Source organism: Lissotriton helveticus, chromosome 3_1 (assembly GCF_964261635.1).
Source record: "Lissotriton helveticus chromosome 3_1, aLisHel1.1, whole genome shotgun sequence".
Lineage (NCBI taxonomy): Eukaryota > Metazoa > Chordata > Amphibia > Caudata > Salamandridae > Lissotriton > Lissotriton helveticus.
This window is the reverse complement of record NC_136061.1, coordinates 1,688,156,066-1,688,172,889: the sequence shown is the minus strand read 5'-3', so window position 1 is coordinate 1,688,172,889 and position 16,824 is coordinate 1,688,156,066.

Below are 16,824 nucleotides of genomic sequence, written 5' to 3'. Positions count from 1 at the left end.
ACACAACAATAATAAAAATTATTTACATCACACAAAAATGAGATTTAGTACTCTAAATACAATAAATATAACATTAATTAAAATATAACATTAGAAAAAAACTACAATGTAATATTCTCAGTACAAATAACACAACAATAAATATTATAATTAACAAAACAATATATGTTTCCACTCTAGCCAGTGCGACAGTAGGGAAAGTATGTGGCTTGCAGAGGGGCAAAAAACAATATTCCCACTCCAGTCAGTTCAAATGTAGGAAAAGTGTTGAATTGTGGAGGCGTACAATTTACTATTCCCACTCTAGTCAGTTCACGAGTAGGAAAAGTCTTGGATTGTGAAGGTGAACATGCAATATTCCCTCTCCAGTCAGTACAACTGTAGGGAAAGTGTTGGATTGTGAAGGGGTAAAATGTACAATTCCCACTCCAGTCAGTACGATAGTAGGGACAGTGTGTGGATTGCAGAGGGGAAAAATTTTATATTCCCACTCCAGTCAGTGCAACTGTTAAGTAAACTGTAGGGAAAGTATTGGATTGTGGAGGGGTAAAATTTACAATTCCCACTCTAGTCAGTTCAACAGTAGGAAAAGTGTTGGATTGCGGTGTGGAAAATGCAATATTCCCACTCCAGTCAGTGCAATTGTAGGGAAAGTGTTGGGTTGTGGAGGGGAAACATGTAATATTCCCTCTCCAGTCAATGCAACAGTAGGGAAAGTGTTGGAGTGCGTTGGGGTAAAATGTACTATTCCTACTCCAGTCTGTGCAACAGTAGGGAAAGTGTTGAAGTACAGGGGGCTAAAACCTACTTTACCCAGTCCAGTCAGTGCATTAGTAGGGGTGTATTGGGTTTCGGAGGGGTAAAATTTAGTATTCCCACTCCAGTCAGTGCAACAGTAGGGAAAGAGGTGGATGGCGGAGCGGTAGAATGTACTATTCCCACTCCAATCAGTGCAACTGTAGGGAAAGTGTTGGATTACAGAGAGCAAACATTTACTTTTGCCACTCCAGCCATTGCAATAGTAGGGGATGTATTGGATTAGGAGGGGTAAAATATACTATTGCCCCTCCAGTCAGTGCAACATTAAAAACAAGTTTAAATATTGTTTATATAAGTGGTACCATCTCAGCCAAATTGTATCTGTAATGTATGCTCGGGCCCCACCCAACATGTACCATTATACTCAATAAAATTTGTTATTAAAAGATATATTTATATCTTAAACAAAATTAAAATAATTTGAAAAAACAAAATAAATTAAGCAATATGTTGAATACAAAATATAAATTTATTTATTATTAAAATTTTAAATGAATATACTTCCCACCCATACCCCTACAAAACCCACAACCCACATCTAAATATAAAGCAAATACTTGCACAATTACCATAATTAGTTATCAATTAAACAAATCTTATTTACAAAAATCTAAAACTAAATTCATTAAAATTGATTAACTTCCTACCCTTTTCCAGTATAAACTCCACATCCCCAACCTAAAATGAAACTAAAAAAAATTAATAACACAATTAAATTAATTAATTTACAATTAAATAATTATTAGTATTTCACAAGTAAAATAGTTTACTCCACACCGTTTACCCCTATAAAACCGATAACCCAAACCTAAGGAGCATTCAATTATCAATTATCAATTAATTAATTAACATTAATTAACAATTAATAACAAATATAATAAATAAATTACTTTCCACCCTTTACCCCTATAAACCCCACAACCCCCTATAAAATGAAGTATACAATTAAAATAATTAATTATTAATTAATTAATATTAATTAACAACTAATTATTAATTAATCAAAGATAAATTATGTTCCACCCTTTACCCCTGAGACTCCACACCTAAAACATTAATTAAACAATTAACATAATTAATTATCAATTAATTATTATTAGTTACCAACAAATTATTAATAAATTGCAAGTAATTACTTCCCACCCTTTACCCCTATAAATGCCACAACCTGCAAGAAACATTAACATAAACAAATCATTAAAACATCAAAATTAAATATAAATTGAATCAATAATATTAATAAAAAAGCATCAGTAATGTATTATAATTAAATTACTTCCCACCCTATACCCCTATAAACCCACAACCTACTACAGAATTAAAAAACGCAACATTTAATTAAATAAAATTTGATAACTGCTAAAATTGTAACTAATATAGTAAGGAACATAAACAGTAATTAAAGAAAAAAGTTAAATACATTTAAAATATACGCTAAAAAACATAATAATATTTAAAAAAAACTATATTTTGAACAACTATGGGCCAGATTACAAAGGCGTAAGACCGCCCGCCATGCCTGACATGCTGTTGGTAGTCCCGCAGTAGGCATTTTGATGTGACAGCCACTGCGACAGTCACAATGCCTGTATCTTACATTGCGATGGTTGCTGCTGGCTGCAGTACCCCCCACAATGAGGACACTGCACACATTCCTGCACTACATGGCAGGCACCATGCGGTGCCTGCCACATGGTGCAGGGATATGTTGCCCAAGGTCCCGAGGCTGGGGGCCAGGAGGTAAAAGGGGCACATTAGGGGCCCCCAATGACCCTTCCCCCAGCCTTTTCATGGCAGGTTCACCACCATGAAAGGTCCAGCGGAAAGGCACATTATAATGCCTGGGGGGTGCCTGGCAAGCACTGCCTCAATTGTAGGCATTACTCTGCCTCTATAGCACCAGGAGTCTCATGGACCCCGTCGGATGCTTGACAGTCAGTCTTTCCGACCACCAACAAAGCACCGGCCATCCTAATGTGGCGGTTGGAATACATGCTTATCCTAATCAGCCCCATATTTTTAGAAACAATATTAATGACCCCTACATTTCTAAAAATATATTAAGTACCTTCAAATTGATATTCTTGAAAACAGTACTCTTGCTCGTGATATTTCCATTCCAAAATATTTTTCCGTTAATATTATTGTAGGTCGAATTTATTTCCACAATATTCAGTCATTACCATATAATTTGTTATGTTGGGAAATCAAAGTGTTTCTCTACCACCTTGGTGGTCAACCACTCCTCCGTCCTATTGCTCGGCGACTTTAACTTCTGGCCGGGTGATCCTAGGGAAGATCTTCCCTCTAAAGACTTTTCTGCCACCCTCCAATGCTTGAATCTCACATCTTATGTTACAGTTCCCACCCATGTTCAAGGTCACATCTTAGATCAAATCTGGTCTTCTTGTCCTCTCGTTTCACCTCCTTCTATATCTCCTTGCATCTGGTCGGATCACTTTATTATTTCCTTTTCTATTCACTTGGGTGTGGTCGACAATCCCTCCCTTCCTAAAAACATCTCAGCCCGCAACTGGAATCAGACCGACTTGGACTCCCTTTCATGCTCTTTAGCTTCATCCGCCCCTTACCTCACTGATCTTCCCCTCGAATCTCAGGTCAACGCCATCAGCACATGGCTATCTTCTTCGTGTGACCTAGTGGCCCCGCTCAGTAAGATCAAAGCGGTTCGCCCCTATGATTCGCACAAATGGTTCTCTCCAGAGCTTAAAGCGTTAAAACTCGACCTTAGACGGTCGGAACGCCTCTGGAGACGGAAGTATTGCCCCTCTCTGCGCGCCAGATACAAACAACTTCTTATCGATTACAAAAAAGCAATTTTAGCGGCCAAAACCTCTTATTTCACGGAGAGAGTAGCTCTCTCCGCCAACAAATCCCGTGAAATTTTTTCTTTGGTTCACAATCTTGCCACTTCTGATCGTTCTTCCCCTAGTTTGGTTCCCTCTCAGTCCCTCTGCTTGTCACTCAATGACTTTTTCATTGACAAGATTGTGAAGATTAAAGCTAACATTCCCACTGTGCCTCAACCCAGCCTCACCCATCCCCTCACCCCTCCCTTGTCCTCCTTTGTTCTTTTCCCCCCTATTTCCCCTGATTTATTTCTTAAATATCTGATCAAAGTCAAGTCGGGCTCTCCTGCGGACTGTGCACTGGCATGCATTCTTAAAACCCTCTTCACTAACTGTTCTGCCCCCCCTCTTGCTCTACTCAATTCTTCTTTGGCTCTTGGTTCTGTTCCTTTATCTTTTAAATCTGCAATCGTTCTTCCCATTCTAAAAAAAACTGGTCTGGATCCCTCTCTCCCTTCTAATTTTCGACCCATTTCCCTTCTTCCTTACCTCGGCAAGATCCTCGAGGTCCATGTTACCTCTTGTCTCTCCTCGTACATCGCTTAGCGCGAATATTTCCAAAAGTTGTTAAAAGGAGTTAGAGATGTTAGCGACTGTTTTCAGTCGCTAACATCTTGGCACGCCCACTTTGCATGTCATTAGCGATAATTATCGCTGACATGCAAAGTGGGCCCCTAAATGCCCGCTATCGCCTACAAGCTGTCGCTAACTGGTGTTAGCGACAGCTTGGTAATAGGGCGATAAAATTATCGCTGCATTAGCGGGACTTTTTCCCGCTAATGCGGCCAAAATGCCCTTGGTAATATGCCCCTAAATTTTGCATTTTAGAGTGGTAAACGATTAACATTCTGAAGTGATGGAAGTTACTTTGGCACACTTTCTTTGATAGAAATGCCAGTAAATGTCTCTGTAAATTCATATACTTTTTTACTTTGCACAGATTTAATCCTTGTAAAATCCCTATTTTCTGTTTCCATTTTCTGCCTGCAAACATGAGTAGTAAAGTCCTCAATATCTCAATTGATTCCTGTTGGACACTGCAAGTACTACCACAGTTCTATTTGTATGCATGGGCCTCTCTAAGCCTTGTGTGTCCCTCTTCAGCTATCACTTCTTCAACATTCCTAGGAACCGTTCTCCCTTTTTGGGACGGGAGTTTTGTCCTTCACATCATAACTTCAACCACTTCTTTCACATGCATTCAGTAATGTGTTCTCTTGAAAGTAGCCTCCTCTTTAAAGAAAGGCTCAGTACTTGAAGTATGCTTCGACATCGACATCGACAGGGCCAGCCTCGTAGTTAATCTGAGCTCCCACTCTCTTACCAACACAGAAGAACAGGTTCTCAACAAAGGCTTGGGCTTTGTGTCTACCAAGAAAGGGGATCCTTTCATCGCCCAGACGGAAACGGGCAAGTTCTTTCGAAAGATTCGACTGCACTATCTGTTTGCCAATAAGGAGTCGACCTTACCAGATAGTCAAAGTGGTGATTTGAACACTGGTCTTAAGAGGCCTTCCACATTTAATCCGACGACGACAGGTCTACCAGCGAAAGTACTTACTTTCGAAGAAGCGGTTGACCATGACCTGAAAGAACTGTTCCGTTTAGACACAAGACCTTTCAAAAATTCTTCCAAGAAAGAACAAGAAGCTATAAGAGATCTGGCCAATAACCAATCTATAATCATCAAACCGGCGGATAAGGGCGGAGCGGCGGTGCTGCTCGACTCTGAAACATACCGCAGCAAATGTTTACGCCAACTGAACAATTGCCAAGCCTATCGCAAACTGACCTCAGACCCCACAGAGAGACTGACCAGAGAGATTGGGCAGATAGTGGAGGAGGCACTCAGTGAAGGGTGGATTACAGCGAAAGAGGGTCAATACCTTTGTGCAGTAAATCCACGAATATCGTACTTCTACCATCTACCCAAGATACACAAGCCCGCACGTCCACCACCTGGTCGCCCGATCATCTCGGGAATAGGCTCCCTCTTGGAACCTTTGTCGACTTTTGTGGACTTTTTTCTTAAACCTATGGTGAGGGAGATGCCCACCTACCTGAAGGACACCAAAGATGTTCTAAGGCTTCTACCTCAGATAGAGTATGACAACAACCATGATATTCTGGTGTCATTTGACGTAGAGAGTCTGTACACCTCAATACCCCAACGAGAGACCTTGGAGGTAGTGGAGGCTCTTTTGAGTGAGAGGGATCTCGATACCATCACTCCAGTCAGTGTGATTATGAGTTTGGCTAATCTGGCTATGACTGAGAATTTCTTTCAATTTGAAGAATCTCTCTACTTACAGATTAGTGGTACCAGCATGGGCAGTATTTTTGCCCCGAGTCTGGCGAATCTTTATGTGCACAGATTCGAGCAAGACCACATCCTTGTTGAAACAAACCCTTTCACAGCCAATCTACGCCTGTGGAAGCGGTACATCGATGATGTCCTGGTAATTTGGAGAGGTACCGAGGAAGAACTACGGGATTTCCACACTTGGCTCAATGGAAGGAATCAATACTTGAAATTTACCATGGAACACAGTAGGACACACCTGGCATTCCTTGACATCCTCATTACGTCCACCTCCACGGGTTTAGAATCAGAACTGTACCGTAAACCACTAGCAAAGAACTCTCTTTTAAGCTATGATAGTTGTCACCCCAAAACACTTCGGGACAACCTGCCATATGGGCAATTCCTTCGGATCCAACGTAATTGCTCAACTAAACAGGCTTTTGAACACCATGCTAAAAGCCTTGAAACAGACCTCTTAATGAAAAAGTATCCTAGACAGTTGGTTCGGAAGTCCAAGAAAAGAGCTTCTAATAACAACAGAGACAGCCTACTAGAGATCTTGCCACCTAAACCTAAACAGGATCGTATTACATGTGTACAAACTTTCTGCACTGAATCAAACCAGATTCAAAAAATAGTGAGGAAACATTGGAAAATCCTCAACACAGGAGCCGACACCTTACCTGCCCCACTATTTGCTTTTAAAAGAGGACCAAACCTCAAGGACAGATTGGTACACACTCGACCCAAAGGAGAGCTCCCCAGAGCAATAGGTACTCTATGGGATATGCCGGCGGCCACGGGTCACCATCCCTGCGGCAACTGTGCAGCGTGTCCCCAGACAGAGAAGTCCCTAACTATAGACATCGGCACAGAACGACCCTGGGAACAACGCAGATTTACAAATTGCAATAGTAGCAATTTGATATATCTAGTCAGCTGTCCCTGTGGTAAACGATACGTAGGGATGACAACACGGAAGGTCAAGATACGCATCTCGGAGCACAAGAGCTCAATTAGATGCTCTAAGCAAGCAACCAGGCTGACGAGTCATTTTTTAGAGGCTAAACACAGTCCTGTGGCACTAAGGTGGACCGTCTTAGAACAACCATTGATCCCTACACACGTCACAGATGTTAGTGGGTTCCTCTTTAAACGTGAACAGAGGTGGGTCTACAAATTACAGACCGATAAACTTGGGATGAATGAGGAGATCCCGTGGATGGCGCTATAACAGTTCCTGGTCAGGGTTTGACGCATTCAAGTTCATGAGGACCCAGCATTGTCTTGAGGATAAACCAGAAAAACACTCTGCCTAATCTCAGAGAGTCTGTAAGGATAGAGGATAGGTGCAGCTAGTCCTGTACAGATCCTTAATACACGTTACATATCATCTCTGACTCCCACATCTTCTCTTTCGCCACATGCGAACTATATGCGGTCATACGAGGAGAGTCCTGATAAATACACAGAGCATACCACTGTTAGACGGCAGCTATGACTACATTTCCCTAGTTTCCTAGCTGTTTTGTAGTACTACAAGCAGTGCTACACAAGCGCGAGGAAATCTTCCCACAATACGGCAGCATTATACAGAATATTGATTTTGAATCAGACATGAACGTAACCACAAAACACCGAGTGGTTATGCTTGGATATACTTAGTTAAACAAGCGGAGTATGATCGACGAGAACACGCTAATAAACTACATTTCCCTATAGACCGTGGGAGGCGCGCGATTATGACATCACAGCGCCAACCTACCCACTTTTTGCCTAGTAGACCTCCTCCTGTCCGCCAGGTACCTCCCACAGACAGCCCAGAAGGACGTCTGGAGTACCGACGGACAGGTAGGAGGGCATACTCGGTCGACGTACCACATTAACAACAGATAGATCTGACAGTCTATGATAGGCAGCAGTGGGCCATTGAAAAGAGTCAGGCACGGTAAACAGCCTCTTCCCTTCGTTCCTGGCAAACATAATTTCCACTCTGTTTACAACAAGCTAGGTACGAAGGATGACTGGCACACTAACGATATAGATGCGAAGCGTGACAACTATTTATTAAGATTCCCCCAGTCAGGTTTCGTTTGCGCTGTTCTTATACAACGTAAACGGGAGACATTAAGCCAAAACCTAGTGTTTTAAACAACCGCCATTACCGCCTCGAGCGAGTTTGTCATTTTGCTCCGAGATGAATAATAACACCCGCATCCTGACACGGCCTCTTTGAATACTTACCTTAACTTATTTTCAAACTGAAATATATATTTGAACTATTTTGGGAGTTTCCTCTAACATAGGATGGCATGAATGACCTTAGAGGTCGATGATCATCATGCTGTCGAGTAGGAAAGGAAGGAGGAAAGGAAGGAGAAGAACATTTGATTAACATATATTACTAGCAAAGATACACAGTCTTGTTGCGTAGCGTTTAGGTGCTTCCTCTGATTTCCTCCATTTGTTTGGCCTAAACAGAGCGGTGCTCCGTGTTACCTGAGCTGTGGCCAGGTGAGGGGGGGCGACATTCTCCTACAGATTGGGTGAGTGTTAATTATATGTTACTTGCACATATGATTATGAGACACATTGAAGGTGTAGCTCTCTTAGTACACTAATTTGGGTGACATGATTGTGTAGTACTTTTACCTGACTGGAGAGCATAAATCCAGCAGTTTATTTGATCAAGATTAGACACTGTCACTAATGACAATTATTAATTTTTTTCATTCTGTGTGTTTGTCTGTCCGCTTGATGTACTCCCGCAACTTGAAAACAGGAGAATTCTCAGGTGATATTTACTTTGATTATCACTTTTTCGTATGATTTAATTCACATCATCACTTTTAGCAGTAGCGCAATTAGGTCCTGATGAAGCAGCAAGATGACCCATGGGCCCAGTGATAGTCTGCAGAAACATGTCGACCATTTTTTTCATCTGTGTAGTCATTTGTTAAAACTACCGTTTGCACTGTTTTTAATATTGAGGAAAGGGAGGTATCCATTAAACATATTTTCCTCCTCTAACTCAATTTTAGCCTACCACACCTCACACATTTTTTGGTTTACTTTAATGAGCACTGCTTTTCAACTACTTCCTGATACCTACCATTGAATACAACAAGTTTGGAACTGATGTGAGTGATTTGGTTGAGTCTTGCCAAATCTGGCACTGGGTGCTCAATCTCCCAGATGCATTTTGAAGGTTTCCAAATGATGTAGGGCGGTACAGGATGGGAGTCTGATGGGAACTCTTTGAATATTTGGAGAGACCCTTTGGCAGATGTTGCGAGTTGATCTGATGACAACACTTTTCTTTAGTGGTTAAGGTACACACACTTCAATTATATTTTTGTGACCCCTTGCTATTCTTAGGTTGGTAAATAAGTATGCTTCGGTTCACCAATAAAAACTTAGCAAAACTTACATCTATTGACAAGTCTTTTCTTTTGGCTTCTCTTCCTCAAAGACAACACTACTTTGTCCAGTGTTCTCATTCTACTCAGAATCAAAATAAATAGCTTCTCTTCAGGGCAAATGCCTTATCAACTAAAGCCTTAACACATTCCGTTTGTTTGACTGGTTCTCTTTGCTCTTATACTGTTTCACAGTTCGTATGAGATTCTGAGTTACCCTACTATGAAACGTTTGGATTCAAATTTGCTATCTTAAATGATTTATTAGTCTTACTGCCACTTAGGGCCTGATTGGGATGGTGGGCGGTCTTTCATCCACCCGCCACCCTATTGTAGACGGGAATGCCTGACAGGCTGTCGACGGTCCTACACTAGGCATTATGATGTGCCTGCCACCTCAACGGTCGCTAAGCCTATTTTTTGCATTGTGGCAGGTGCTGCTGGCTGCAGCCCCCGCTGTAATACAAAAATGGGAGACTTTACATATCCCTGCTCTACGTGGCAGGCACCATGAGGTGTCTGCCACATGGTGCAGGTGATAGAGCGCGCGAGGCCACCCGACCAATAGTTTTCGCCGTTTCCGGCTTCAGGGCCCATATACTTTTCAAATCACCATATACATCGATCAGGTGACTTCACGAGCTCTACCAATTTGGTGTGTGTGTGTTCCCTGCTACCAATTCTCAGTGCACCCGACTTACCATCCACCGATGCGGGTGCCTAATGACCACAATGAATCAGGGAGCTTAGCTGTAAAGAAAGGCAGAAAAATACAAACCCAACCAATAACATTCAAATACTGTGTAAATGACCACGGACAACTGGAAGTTTTAAAATGTTTATCTAAAGTTCAGTATTTTCTTGCATGAGATACAGTAAAATAAGGCAATCAATAACCAAGATAATGTAAATCACATATGCATAAAGAAATAATGGCAGAGTAATCATCAAAGTACTAATAAAATGTAACGAGAAAAGATACTTATGCAAGTCAGTATTATCTAAAACAGTGATAGACTAAGTGTGTGTGATTATAGAAGAACTTATAATGAATAACACGCTTCACTTAAGGTGAAAGGGCCTTTGAACAACCTAGGCAACGAAGTTCTAGACCATATCAGGAAATGACACACTGCTATGCAAAATATAATTTCTAACAAATGAGAAGACATAGAAATAACTTTGCAAAATTTTAAATGACTTTCAATAGTTGCGGAAAGGCATGGAAAATATCACATTTGCAATGTTGAACTTTATTGAAGCAAAAGTTAGAAATTCAGAAGGTGCAAGAATTTCAAGAGATTTCGGAGCAGTATTTACCTAGAAAGGTGTGGAAACCAAACCCTGGCCACGGGTCAGTTAAAGTCAGGAAACCCTCAAGGAAGGATACCCTCAAAGGACAGCAGGTGCAGAATGGACACCCAGGACAGGACAGGATACCCTCTGTATACCCTTGAGGGACCCGGTTCCAACAATACACGTGACCCTCGAAGGCAAATGAGAAAAGAAATTTGCTGTCGGGGTGCAGGGGTATCGAAAAGAATGCATGACACAAATCAATCACAGTGAACCACTCAGCATCCCAAGGAATCTGGTACAGAATTACTGCAGGGTTCGGGACAATAGGGCAGCAAGGAACTACAATCTTGTTAACCTTTCTCAGGTCCTGCACTACCCTATACTTGCCACTAGGCTTTTTGATGCCCATAATCGGTGAGTTGCATGGGCTGCTCATCACTTCTTGTATGATGTTTCCTTCCAATAATTTTTGTATCTCCAGAGTGACACCTGCTTTCACTTCAGCATTCATTCGGTAGGGCCTAGTGTTAGGATATACTGCATTGTCTTTGATGGCTATTTGTATGGGGTCCACATCTTTCATCAAACCCACATCTTTTCCAGTGAAATCCCACACTTCTGGTTTTACGGCTTCCTGTAGTTCTTGGGGCAAGTCCTGCAGGGTCAATCTTTTAAGTTCTGAGTCAGGTCTAAGCAACAATAATTTATAAATGCCGTCTTCATCTGGGGTCTGTATTTCGACACCCTTTGGTGTGCAAAAGATGGTACAGTTCATTTTACACAGCAAATCACGTCCCAGTAAATTTACTGGACTGGTGTCACAGACTACAAATCTATGCATCTTTTTAAAATTTCCAATTGAAATCTCCATTGGTTCGGTAACAGGAGTACTAATCAATTAATTAGATACACCTACTACTTGGATGTTTTCTCCCGAGAGGGGCAGGTTTGGAACGTCTACTGTTCTTACAGTAGAACGGGTAGCGCCAGTGTCCAACAGAAAGGTGACATCATTTCCGTCAACCTTTCCTTCAATATATGGTCCAGACTGGTCTACCGGCAAGGAAGCGCCAAGTACGCACTCCTCGTCCTCCCCTCTCAGGCCCCGTCAGTCCTGATCATTACAAAGGAAGGTATCATTCAGCAGATACTGCGAAGTTGCTGTATTTCTGTTCTCCCCGCTTTCCCAAACCTCTATCTCTTCATTTTCTGCCTGTCTTCCCCTGTATACCTGTTTGGGTGCTCGAGGCACCTGAACTGTTTTTACCTGGGGTTGAGTCTTTCTTGGTCTTTCTTTCTGCGTCTGTGGAATTAAATCAGTAGTTGTCTCATTAACCATCCTCTGCTACCAGAAAAACTGATAGAGCGCGCGAGGCCACCCGACCAATAGTTTTCGCCGTTTCCGGCTTCAGGGCCCATATACTTTTCAAATCACCATATCGATGCCGAACTTAGTGTGGACACCCGATCGGCATAGCACACAGCAGCCCAGAACTCCTGGACTCAAGCGATCCGGCAGTCTCATTAACATCGACTAATTGGGGACACTCGTTTCGCCAGTGTCCAATTTCGCCGCACTGATGGCAGGGAAATTTTTTCATAGCCTCTTCCCTGCTAAATTTGGGCCGGGGCTTTCCTCCACCCCCTCCCCCAGGACTTTTGTTCTCAGCATTTTTAACCATGTTACTCAATTGTTTTTCCTGCTGTTCTGCGAGCTTCACCTGAGCCCACATAACCTTCTCCTTAAGGGCCTTTTTCTTTTCTGCCATCTCGTCCTCGCAGTACTTAGCGTACCGCAGGACCTCATCCATTTTCTTAGTATGCCAACAGATTTTATTGTCTTTTATCCACTGACAAATTTCAGGTCTTAAACCATTTACAAACCTGTAAATAAAGTGTGTCATATCCTTCAGGTCGATGTTGTCAATACCACTGTATGTTTTAAATACCTGCAATAACCTCTCATAGAAGGAGTGCACTGTCTCGTCCCTTTCCTGTGTTGTTCTATCTATTTTTGTCCAATCAGTTTCCTTGGCGGGCACCTTTTCTTTCAAGTGCTGAATTACCTGCTCATATTTTCGCATGACTTCCTTTGATGGCTCCCCTGTGTCCTTGTCTCTGGGATACTCTTCACTGGGCCAATTTATGTTTATTTTACACTGGGTCCATAAATCTACTGGAACCACAATGTCGAAAAACCCATCCAGGTCTTTCCACAGACATTTCTGTACCTTCACGAACCTCTCCACTTGCCGGTACCAGTCAACTGGTTTCTCTCTTAATTTTGGAAAATCGTTCGTGAAGGACACAATATCCTGCCTAGACCAGGGGACATGCACATATTTCCCTCCTGGAACTTCGCGCATGGGGCATAACTGCTCAGGTTTTTCTACCTCTCTTAAAGCAAACTCGGGAGTCACTTGGCGGGAGCGAACCTCTTCCCTCTTTTTCGCCCACCTGCTTCTCCATTTTTCCACATCTCCCCATTTCTGCAGTACCCCCATTAATTCTTTAATCTGTAGCTTCTTTCCGGCCACATTCAGATGTTCTATATCCTTGTCTGAGAAGTCTGCTCTGTATGGTTTCTGTAAGGGCTTGGATTTTGAGATATCTACCCCCATACTAATTGCTGTTTCGGTCAGTTTTTCATGGAGCACTCTGGTGTTCCTTGTAAAGCTTTTACATATGAACGACAATTCTTCCTCAGAGTAGGTATTCAATCGATTCAACCCCACATTTCCTGCCATTAATTCTTCTATTTCAACCCTCAGCTTGTAGAGGTCTAAAGGCTTTGTTTGCGGAGTCTGCTTTTCTAATTCACGACTCCAACTCTCAATTTCATCCGGAGTTACCAGAGAGACATTCCTAGTACCTGTTGCTGTCTCTAATTTAATTTCCTTTGCATTAAAAGGGTTATACCTCAGCTGTGTTCCCTTTGCGGTCTGTTTGTTTGGCAATTCCAAGAATGCAACTTCAGACTCGCACTCACTGGACTGATCATCTATGATGATTGGTTCCTGTCTCGGGGTTGCTATGACTGGGGTCATGACTGGAGTAATCGGATTTCCCTGACCATTTCCGTATAACGGGACCACCGGTCCAATAGTTACTGGAATAGTCAATGCCTCAGGACTGGTATTTATCTGAGAAATTTTCTGAATTATTTCTGTTCTTTGTCTAGCTAGAGCCTCTTGCTCCTTTTCCACTAGTACCCTTCTTAGAGTTGTGTCATGTAATATCTGTGGGGTCAATGGAGGAGTAAAACTCGGGGCTGTAGGCGGAGGAGTAAAACTCGGGGCAGTAGGATGCGTTTCACTTGGTCCTCCACCATAATTTGGCTTCGGGAATAAAGTTCCAGTATTAAAGGACCTGCGCTCTTCCCCATATGGAGGTTGAACAAAAGGCAGTCCTGAATTCGATGGTTTCTCTTCGCTTTCATACAAGGGTCTGGGGAAAAAAATTTTTGTACGTGAATATTTTTCTTCCTGACTTGCGGGCACTTTGGGATATATATCCCTTGTTTCCGCCAGTTCGGGTTTCTCAGGATAGGGTAATACTTGACCACCCCCTCCCAGTCCCAGGGACCTGTCTTCTTCCTTTTGGAAGGGGCGTCGGGGAACATCTCCTACACTGGAAGGTCGGGTTCCCTCATTGTAAGGTGGCGGACTTCTGGTACAGATGTCATCTATTAGTTCATCATCTGAATCCCCTAGGGCCCCCCAATGCTTACATTTTTCAGTACTTTTCCCCCCCGCTGCAGGGTTATGACATGCCGGCATCATGGGAAACAGACCCTCAACAATCATGCTCTGCCTCCACTGTTTCATCCTTTTATCCCTGGACTCCTGTTTCAGCCTGGGGTACCACTTGGTCAAACCCTTGTCCATTCGGGGTCTTTCTCTTTCAAAAGCCTCAATCTCCCATTCCTCTAATGCCTCATACTGCGTTAGTCTCGGTCTGGGATGCAGTTCATTCATTCGGGTTCTTAAATTAAATAAGATCCTACCATTGAAAGTACCATCTAACGGAAAAGCCAATACTCCGTCATCTTTTGTGTACTTCACCCAATTCTCCAGCCACACACAGGTATTGTACCCTCGGTCAAACATCATGAATGAGGCAGGAGTATTGGGTGCTGGGACAAGAACACCTTCCCTGGATTTAATGGGTTTGTCCGTTTTAAAATAATTTTTCACCTTATTTACAAGGGACATTTTTCTCTTGGTTCCGTACATAATATCGTATCTGTTAGCCTTCCACTGATCCCTTTCAAACCCTAGATGCCTTGGATCAGGTCGCGTCTCTGTAGTCCGCGAGTGCCACATACGACTTCTGCGCTAACTTTGTTTACAAACTACCTCCAATCAGAATGCGCTTCAGAAAATTCGTGCAACCAATGGGTGCGCGACACAAAATAAGCTCTGCCAATGGGTGCGCGGCCCCTTCGTGAGACAGTTCCCACGCTCCGGCGCTCACCCCTCCTTTACAATTTCAGCTCCGCTACCCGCCCGCTGTTTCTACCAATCCCAGCGCGGCACAGAGTGACGTCAGAGGCGCTTCTCGACTGACTCCCTCCCTTCACAAGGTAACGGAAACTTTCTTACTTTTAAAGTGCTCAGTGCTTGGTTATTTTACAACAAATACACATTCGCCACAGTGCTCAAGTGTCTAGACAGAGATAGAATTCTATTACTGCAAGTAAACTACTTCCATTTACTTTTCACTTGCTGCGGGCAGATCTCTTCCGCCTACCCTTCACTCTAGCATCGGTGAACCTGTTATTCCCCTAAACTCATCCACTTCTTTCCGGGATATGTTCCGAGTTTAAGGTTTCTCAGCGGACCCCTCTGCTTTCACGCTAGCTCCGAGGAACCTGCTACTCTTCCGATGTGACCCTTACTAGGTTACGCCACTATGGGAATTTTGCCAATGAACCCCGTTACTGTCATTTATTCACACATGTATTCAGAAAACCCTAGTTAGTGCTTCCCGGTTATCCTAACCTGCACCTAACTTTCCTCGAACCTGTGACCTCAGGACAATGGATTCTATTCACCACTTGCCCTTTCAATTCCCCGGGGAGTTCCAGACGACATATAACAATTACGAACGCATGGGTTAATACATATATCAATATAACAGTAAGAAAATAGTTTAAAACATTTCATGAATTTTCAAAGCAAACATTTCAAGTGGGTGATCAATCCTCCCGAAGTGCCTACTCTTGTAGCAGCATCGATATACTAGCAGCTTCCGACTTAACTAGTCTAACTAGTCCCTGCCTTACTCTCAACTAGTCCCTAACCATCCTCTGCTACCAGAAAAACTGATAGAGCGCGCGAGGCCACCCGACCAATAGTTTTCGCCGTTTCCGGCTTCAGGGCCCATATACTTTTCAAATCACCATATACATCGATCAGGTGACTTCACGAGCTCTACCAATTTGGTGTGTGTGTGTTCCCTGCTACCAATTCTCAGTGCACCCGACTTACCATCCACCGATGCGGGTGCCTAATGACCACAATGAATCAGGGAGCTTAGCTGTAAAGAAAGGCAGAAAAATACAAACCCAACCAATAACATTCAAATACTGTGTAAATGACCACGGACAACTGGAAGTTTTAAAATGTTTATCTAAAGTTCAGTATTTTCTTGCATGAGATACAGTAAAATAAGGCAATCAATAACCAAGATAATGTAAATCACATATGCATAAAGAAATAATGGCAGAGTAATCATCAAAGTACTAATAAAATGTAACGAGAAAAGATACTTATGCAAGTCAGTATTATCTAAAACAGTGATAGACTAAGTGTGTGTGATTATAGAAGAACTTATAATGAATAACACGCTTCACTTAAGGTGAAAGGGCCTTTGAACAACCTAGGCAACGAAGTTCTAGACCATATCAGGAAATGACACACTGCTATGCAAAATATAATTTCTAACAAATGAGAAGACATAGAAATAACTTTGCAAAATTTTAAATGACTTTCAATAGTTGCGGAAAGGCATGGAAAATATCACATTTGCAATGTTGAACTTTATTGAAGCAAAAGTTAGAAATTCAGAAGGTGCAAGAATTTCAAGAGATTTCGGAGCAGTATTTACC